This window comes from Felis catus, chromosome C2 (assembly GCF_018350175.1).
Source record: "Felis catus isolate Fca126 chromosome C2, F.catus_Fca126_mat1.0, whole genome shotgun sequence".
In the NCBI taxonomy this organism is placed as follows: Eukaryota; Metazoa; Chordata; class Mammalia; order Carnivora; family Felidae; genus Felis; species Felis catus.
Genome location: NC_058376.1, coordinates 54,874,647 through 54,882,369, shown reverse-complemented (window position 1 = coordinate 54,882,369; position 7,723 = coordinate 54,874,647).

Here is a 7,723-nt window from a genome sequence, read left to right as displayed (position 1 = left end):
ATCTTTCTTTCTATCCTAAATAAAGGTCTCAAGCCAAACAATGGGCACCCGTCAGCCAGTTAAGAGCGAATAGTGCAACTGCTGTTCTCAAGTCTCGGGTGACAGGCTCCTTGGATCTCCTCCCAGCTGATCCCCCATCACAGTTGGGAACGCTGGTGTGGTGGAGTCCCAATCTCCTTTCAGGAAAAACCCCCGGATGCACTGAACTCAGGAGGGGAAATAGCAACTTCTGGGGCCTGACCAATTCTACTCTGGATGCCTGAAAGCTATAGGCAGAACCTGATCCCATTTGGGTATCTGGTGGAATTTTCTTTTTCTGTCTTGGCCAGCCTCTCCCTTTGGGAAATGAGTAGAGAAGCTCAAACTGATCCCTCAGATATCCTCCCAGGAGTGATCTGAGTGACCTACTCAGGACCTACCAAGGGGTCCTCCTCACAGGTCCCAACTACAGTGGAAGATGGCCCTCTCCTTGCTTCTATTTCTAACACTCTGGCCTGGATCACCTCCCAGGTCCCCACTTTTTGGACCTTTCATTTGCAAAGGCCCCTTGCAGAGTGGAGAGCAGGACTTACTTCGACATCTTCTGGGCTCACCCTCCTCCTGATGCCCACGGTGGGGATGGGAGAGAAGACATTTGGCAGCCTCCCACAAGATGCAGATGATAATTAGAGCCAACCATCTCTGGTTAGTCTGCCTTGGGATGGGGACTTTAAGGAATATTCCCAAACAGCTGCAGAAACTCCTTTTGTTTTAGGGAATTTCCCTGTCCTCTCTGGCCCAACATGGATCACCCATTTCCACTTTTTGGTGGGAAGAAAAAAAAAAGAAAAGAAAGAGAAAATCTGCATCTTCTCATCTGTTCTGAGATGACAGGCTTTAGGACCAGGAGACCTCTTTGCCCTCTGGACTTTTATCTGCCTCCAGGCTTCTTGGTGGCACCTTACCTCATCAGCCTTCTCCTTCCTCCTGTTTCAGCACCACCTTGGGTGGGGTCTACAAACTGATTCCTGTACCAGCCTCAGTGCCGCAGGCACCACTGGCTCCTCCTCCCACCCTCACTCTGGGAGGGAAGAGCACACCACGTGGACCACCCTGGTGGCCCAGGTTCAGATTTCCCTACTGGTGTCCCAGGTAAAACTGACAATGGAGCACAAATTGAGTTTTAAATGGACACAGATGGAACATATTGGTATTTAAACTAATTTAAGTCTGGTTTAATTAAGATAGACATGACTTTGGAGTTATCAGCATTAAATATAAAACTTGTTCTACCTAGATTTGCTGAAGGTCAAGGAAACTCGTGTTATTTCTGTTGTAATTTGTCAGCAAAAAGGTGACTTAAAATGATGGTTAATTTTGTCTGTCTCAAAGTTTTCATGGGTAATTGTTGAAACTTTAAAGTTTTGCTTGGATGATAAACTGGATTAAATTCATTGGACATTAGGCCTTTTCCAGATTGGATGGAATACTAAATTAAAGCATGGCTTACTAAACATAGGTTTGTGCTTTTGACTTATTGCAGAGAAACTAAGGATATTTGGATCTGTTGGGAAAACATGCTTTGTGTTTGATTAATTCGTAAATTTGCCATCTAAAAATTCTGGTGTAACAGTTTACAATTGGTTACAATTGGTTACTACAGTTTTCACTGAAGATTAAGGTTTCTAAGAGTTAAAATTCTGCACAATGTAGTTAAGACTGACAGAAACAAGGAGAGCAATTCTGTATGTAAAAAAGTAGATGTGTAAAAAAGATATAAGGAATGGAAATACATTTTGGTTGAAAGTAAAAGAAAGTAATTTTGTCCTAAATGAGACCAGTTGTTTGGAGAGAAATGGCTTGGGACAAAATCTGAATGCAAAGAAAAGTTGTAGAAGGTTTGTGAAGGGAAATCTTTGGACAGGAACTTTATGTCTGGTCAGGATGGTCTAAGGTTAAAATGAAATGGATTTTAAAAGTACACTGGTAGGGCGCCTGGGTGGCTCAGTTGGTAGGGCGTCTGACTTCAGCTCAGGTCATGATCTCACTGTTCGTGAGTTCAAGCCCCGTGTTGGGCTCTGTGCTGACAGCTTGGAGACTGCTTCAGGTTCTGTGTCTCCCTCTCTCTCTCTCTCCCTGTCCCACTCATGCTCTGTCTCTCTGTCTCTCTGTCTCTCTCTCTGTCTCTCTCTCTGTCTCTCTCTCTCTCTCTCAAAAACAAATAAACATTAAAAAAAAGTTGTTGTTTTTTTTTAAAGTACACTGGTATAAGATTAAAATTGCCCCTACTTTTGATCCAAAAGCTGGGGAATTGGTGGCAATACCCTTGCACCAGCCTCCAAATGCTCCACATTTGTGTTGTTCCTGTTTAGCGGAGGAATGGACACCCGTGCCATGTGAGGGATGGAAGATATATAGGAAAGGCTTTTACTAAGATACATGGGTGCCATTTTGCTCAACTTCGCCCAGTGTATGCCAAAAATGGATATCCACCTAGCTGGAACATATTTATATAGGCATTGCTGAAAACAGCAGGGGAATAGACCTTGATTTTGGCCCTTTTAACACCCCCCTCAATGGATGTTGATTGATATGTAAATTACTGTTGGACCAAAATAAAATTAGTGCATCCTTCTACAACCAGGGGAATCTTGCTTGGTCACAGTCTTACTCCCAAGGTCCTGCAGGTGGGAAACGGAGGCGTAGGAGACATCAGGGAAGGCGAGTCAGCTCTTGCAGAGGTAGAGTCAAGCCTCGGTTAGAGTGACTACTACCAGCACCTCGTGAGACTGACAGGACTTTTGACTGCCAGTAGCATAGCCAGCCAAAACACGGGGTCAGGAGATGAGGTTTCTCCTATCCAGCTATAGGAAATTGAGATAAGGGACACCTTTCTTCCTTCTACCTATAGATGGGCAATTCCCCCACCAAGTTCAGTACTCCTTTGGAATGCATTGTGAAAAACTGGGATAGGAGGAAACCTGGATGCCAGAGGGAAATATCAATTAAATTTTTTTTAATGTTTATTTATTTTTGAGAGAGAGACAGAGCAGGAACAGGGGAGGGGCAGAGAGAGAGGGAGATACAGAATCTGAAGCAGGTTCCAGGCTCTGAGCTGGTCCTTGATCCATAGATCCAGAGCTGGTCCTTGATCCATAGATCCAGACTTAAGTACGTGCCCTTCTCCCTGCTGCCACCTTAGGCCCTCTCTGTAATGTAACAGTCATGTGTCCTCTACAAGAAGCTAGAGTGCCAGCAGAAGGGACTTAAGGAGGCACCACTATGATGTGTTTACAAGATTTAAGAAAGATAAAAGGAGATCTAAGTAAATTTTCTGATCTGGTTAAGTATATAGAGGTCTTTCAGAAGTATATTACGTACGTTTTTTAATTGACCTGAAAATATATAATGTTTTTGTTGAATCAAGACTCAATGAGACAGAGAAATGTGGGGTTCTGGCAGCGGCTACGAAATGGGGATGAATAACTCGTTATTGTGGGACTTCCAGTTCCCTACTTCTCACGGTTTGTGAGTTCGAGCCCCATGTTGGGCTCTGTGCTGACAGCTCAGACCCTGGATCCTGCTTCAAATTCTATGTCTCCCTCTCTCTCTGCTTCTCCCCCGTCATGCTCTGTCCCTCTCTCCTTCAAAAATAAAAACATAATAATAATAATAATAATAATAATAAATTATGCTAAATTAGCCACTATTTTACAGACGCGGAATGAAAACCTGGCGGCCTTCCTAGAGAGGTTAAGGGAGGCTCTCCTTAAATATACAGCCATTTCCTTTAACACCCGAGGCCTAGCAGATTCTGAAGGACAGAATCTCAATTGCCCCAGATATTCAGAGAAAGCTGCAAAAATTGGCTGTAGGTCTGGAAGGGATCCTGGAGGAGCTCTTTCAAGCTGTCAATTGGGTATGTTATAACCAAGATCAAGAGGAGAGTAAGGAACGGGAAAGGAAGCTTAAGAAAAAATCTGAGGCCTGAGCACCTGGGTGGCTTAGTCCGTTGAGTGTCCAACTTCGGCTCAGGTCATGATCTCGCGGTCTGTGAGTTCAAGCCCTGCGTCGGGCTCTGTGCTGACGGCTCAGAGCCTGGAGCCTGCTTCGGATTCTGTGTCTCCCTCTCTCTCTGCCCCTCCCCTGCTCATGCTCTGTCTCTCTCTGTCAAAAATAAACATTAAAAAAAAAAATTAAAAAAAAAAAAGAAAAAAAATCTGAGGCCTTAGTCGCATCTTTACATGTTGTTTCAGACCAGGCTTCCTGAGGTTCTGGCACCAAGTGCCATTTATGTGGCCATTTAGGGCCCTGGAAACCAGAATGTCCTCAGAGGGGACAACCGATGTTGAAACCCCATAAGGCATGCCCCTTGTGTGGAGACCATCACTAGAGATCTGAATACCCTCAGTGTCCCCAATCTGCAAGGGCTGAGATAACCAATGTCTCTGAAAGGGATTGATGGGGCCCGGGGCTCTTTTCGATGGCTCCCCTGAACCAACGGTCTATTGGAAACCCAGAGACTTGGGTAACTAGAAATAGAAGGAAAACTGATTGATTTGCTTCTTGACACTGGAGCCACCTTCTCAGCCCTCCTTTCCACTCCCAGACCACTATCCAAATGCAGTATAATAATTAAAGCCATCTCTGGAGAACTTATGACTAAATTTTTCACTTAGCCCCTGGGGTGCATATGGGGAGACTTGGTATTTTCACATTCTTTTTTGATGAATGCCAGAGAGCCACACTCCCTTGCTAGGAAGGGACATTATGACTAAGTTTGGGATGATAGTGCTAGTAGGTCCAGAACAGATAAACAATTGCCTAAACTTACAGTAATCTGGATATTGAAGATCAATCTTTTCGTAAGGTAGAACTAAATATGCCTTATGGAGTTGTTCCTATGGAAACTGGATGGCCAAAGGAGAAATTGAGGATTGAGAATGAAAAACTAGTTCAGGTGCTTAATTATTCTAATCAACATCACACAAATCCAAATAAGTATGGAAGAGGGAGGAAAGACTATAATTAAATTAATAAAAAATATCACCAGATGCGTCAGGGACTTTTTGAATGGCTACAATTTAACTTTCCTTCTTATGGTGTGACCTTCTCCCTAAAAGGCATTGCATTTGGAATATTAATGCTTGTTGGTTCTAATTCTCTTTATATGTCATTCGCAGATGCCATTGTATATGCCAGAAAAATAAGACATCCAAGAAAATTCTGGTAACCCAGATGTTCTAAACACCCTCCCATTATACAGGACCCCTGGATGACCTCTGAACCTGCCCTGACTGCCATTCCCCATCATCGCCCCCCTTCACCAGGAAGCAGTTAAGATCGATCGTCACCCCAATTCCTAACAGCATTCAAGAGTCACATGTTCAGAGGGGAGAATATGATAGGAAAAAAATAGGATGAAATAGGCAGAGAGCTAAAGGATTAGGACCTGAGGTCCCTGGGTGGGGAAAGACATATTTTGAAACAATGCTGAGAATGTCTGACCATAGCCAACCCCCTCAAAGTGACTCCCCCTGAGGTTTGCTTGAAGAATTTGACAAAAAACCTAACTAAAAATAAATAGACCATAAAACATATGACCCACAAGGAACTGGTATGGCCCTAGACCACCCCTCATACAATGGAAATGAGCCAGTCAGGAGTGGACAACCTAGAGTTATCCAGCCAATAAAGGTAAAACCTGAGAAGGAACGAGGAGGAAAGGATGGGGTTGGGTGTGGAGGGCGACCGGAACCTTATAAAACAAGGACCTCTGCCTACTGTCGGTGGGCATTTACTTTCCAATGTCCCCTCTCTGTAAAGAGTACTTTCCTACTACTCTTACTTTCTAATCTTATATTCTAATAAACACTTGCCTGCTGCTCACTTTACGTCCACCAGTTCATTCTTCAAAGCAGTGAGACAACGAATGCCAGGTATTGTGGTAAAGAATCCTGCAACAACATCACCCAAACTCTGTTCTTTGGCAATGAATTCACCAAATGATAGCTTTGCAGAATGACAAGTTAACTTTAGGTACCAGTCAAAAGACCACAAAAAACTTTAATCCACACATGTACCAATGGAGCCTGAACTGGGTTCCAGAAAAAAAATGGTAAGAACTTAAGTTTCTACTATGTCCTACCACTTTTCTATATATTGTTACTTCATTTCAGTCTTGAAGCACTCAACAGTAAGTAGGTTTCTCCAGCTTATTTTCTTCATGAGGCATGTGAGGCTCAGAGAGGGTAAGAGACACACCTAACTAAGGTCACCCAGTTGGTAACTGCTTCAGCCAGGTTTCAATCCAGTTCTTTCTGGCTCAAAGCCCCAGCTCTGCTCTCTGCAGCTGTGCCTGGGAAGGCTGTGCTGGAGAAAGCTTTTTTGGTCTCAGACTGTTGAATTCACCTTGAGTCACCGGAAGCATTTAAACCAGCTACATAGATTCTAAACAGCATACCTGTAGTTTACTTCTTATGTCAGCATCTTCTTCCAGACGACTGAGATGCGTTTGCTGGTGATAAGACCAGATTAACCTATTTCAACTTGATGGCTGGATTCTGACACACTTACAAAAAAGAAAAAAAAGGTCCGTAAAGGACAAAACCCACAGTTATACTGAACACAATCATATTTTGTCCTAGGCAACCTTCAGGTTTTACAACCAAATATTTACTAGAGATCCAAAAGGAGATAAAAACTACTATTCTTCCTTTATTCCAAGATACATAGTTTGGATACTCTGAAATCAAGGTGTGCCCTAAAATCAGTGTGTGATTTTGATGGCACAATCTTTTTTCTTCTTCTCCCACACCCCAACTGAGCTCTGACCTGCAAGTCGGGAGAATTCAAAAGCTGCAGTCTAAACAATTGTGTGTCTTTAAAATTAATTAAAATTAATCTTAGAAAAGAAGAAATATGAAGTAATGATAAGTCTGGCCAGAAGAACACAAACTGGTTCTAATATCCCCATTATTTTGAATGTGCAACAGGATTTCAATATATGTTGTTAAAAGAACCAATATCTCAATAAAATAGGCACTGAATTTTTTCTTAAGATTTAAAAAAAATTTTTTTAATGTTTATTTTTGAGAGAGAGAGAGTGGGGGTGGAGCAGAGAGAGAGGGAAACAGGATCTGAAGCAGGCTTCTCACTGAGAATGGAGCCTACTACGGGGCTTGAACCCACGAACCTGTGAGGTTGTAACCTGATCCAAAGATGGACACTTAACCAACTGAGCCACCCACGTGCCCCCTAAGATTTTATTTTATTTTTTTATTTTTTATTTTTTAATGTTTATTTATTTCTGAGAGAGAGGGAGAGACAGAGCATGAACAAGGGAGGAGCAGAGAGATAGGGAGACAGAATCCGAGGCAGGCTCCAGGCTCCCAGCTGAGCCATCAGCACAGAGCCTATGCAGGCGCAGGCAAACTCACAAGCCGGGAGATCATGACCTGAACAGAAGTCAGATGCTTAACCCACTGAGCCACTCAGGCACCCGTTAAGATTTTATTTTTAAGTAATCTCCACACCCAGTATGGGGCTTGAACTCACAACCGTGAGATCAAGAGTTGTACACTCCACTGACTGAGCCAGCCAGGCACCCCGGCACTGGATTATTTAATAGGAAAAATTTATATACTAAAGTATACCAAAGTATAGTGTATTGTAATGAACTCTCATCACCCAGCTTCACAGTTTTCAACTTCTGACCTATCTTGTTTCCTGCTCTGCTTCCTCC